The sequence below is a fragment of the Octopus bimaculoides genome, chromosome 8 (assembly GCF_001194135.2).
Source record: "Octopus bimaculoides isolate UCB-OBI-ISO-001 chromosome 8, ASM119413v2, whole genome shotgun sequence".
Classification (NCBI taxonomy): Eukaryota; Metazoa; Mollusca; class Cephalopoda; order Octopoda; family Octopodidae; genus Octopus; species Octopus bimaculoides.
In genome coordinates, this window is record NC_068988.1 from 14,266,604 (window position 1) to 14,268,294 (window position 1,691).

Here is a 1,691-nt window from a genome sequence, read left to right on the forward strand (position 1 = left end):
GTATCTGTTTATATATGTGTGTGTGTGTGTGTATATGAATATATATATGTATGCCTGCATGTATGTATGTACGTATGTACATTTGTATGTATGTACGTATGTATATATGAATGGCTGGCTTCCATACAGTCTCCATCTATCAAATTCACTCACAAGACATTGGTAGTTTTTGTCGAAGATCTTTGCCCAAGGTGCTACGCAGTAGGATTGAACCCGAAATCAGAGCGAACTTCAGAACCACACAGCCAAGTAATATGCATATCATATCCAACTTGTGTAAATCTTCTTTTGTTCTCTACTTTTGTTTTTGCAAATATAGCTATATTTCGATGGAAAAAGAATATTTATTCTGTTTGTAAAACAACAGGAGGCCATGTACGAGTGTTTATAAAAGGGAAGCACATCGTTAATCTTTTGTATATAAAATATTTAGAGCTTGTATCTCAGCATTAGAAAGAGCAGCTGCATAAGCACGTTATCTTCCCATTTGCTATCGCAAACTGTTCTCTGACATCCCGAGAATACGGAAACGCATCCAATATCCTGTGTTTTATGACATCAAGTCTATATTTCAAAACACTAGGGAAGAAGACAACACGACTAATACAAATACACACACAAATACGCATGTACACGCACGCGTGCACGCACACACAGACGCACACACAAATACACACCCATCCACACAGACAAATGCACACGTACTTACACACATACGTCCTGATATTCTCACATACAAACACATACGCAAGCATAAAGCACATTCGTTTGAAATACGTTGCCTGTTTTAATGAGGATGCAAAAGATTATCAAATGCCCTAGCTGCTTTGGATAATATCCGTTACGTTATTACATATAACGACACCGCATTACAGAAAATTATCAAATGTTCTAGCTTTATTTTGTATAATACGATCTGAGATATTACACGATGACATTGCATTACACAAAATGGCCGAATGCCCTAGATGCTTTTGGTTAAAAATAATCGCGGACATGTTATATTTGATTAAACGGAGGTTAAACCTAAAATTTCTCTAAAGCATTTATCTCCCATTTAGCCAATTATTACATTTTTAATCAAAAGACTTAAGGGTTGAATTAATGAAACTTGTCACTCTTAGTAAATAGTTTAGGCTTAATAAAAAGATTGACGTTAAGTTCTTAGTAGCTTCAAACAGTATTTTTGGTGAGAGGCTATATAAGGTTTATTGATTCCTTTCCTATGATGTGAGTCAATCGTCAGAATAAAATGAATGCTATAACCCACGGAAATTTGCGCTAATACTCTAATAAGATAAAGTGGCCTAAAGGTATGTAGATTGAAGACATGCTCTCCATTTTAGAATTAGTGGATACCGTAGATAAGCTTATACGCACATATGTATCATTTTGTAGTGTTATTATTATCACTTACATATAAACTAGCACCCAAGCAAATTTATGTATGCATGAACGGAGAGCTACATGCATATACACACAAATAAATATGCATTTATCCCTGTATGTATGTATGTATGTATGTATGTATGTATTTAAATGTTTATATATAAATATACATATAAGATATATATGTGTTCGTGAATGTATGCATTATATATGCATATGCATGCATGTATGTATGAGGCATATATATATATATATATGTGTGTGTGTGTGTGTGTGTGTGTGTGTGTGTGTGTGTGTGTGTG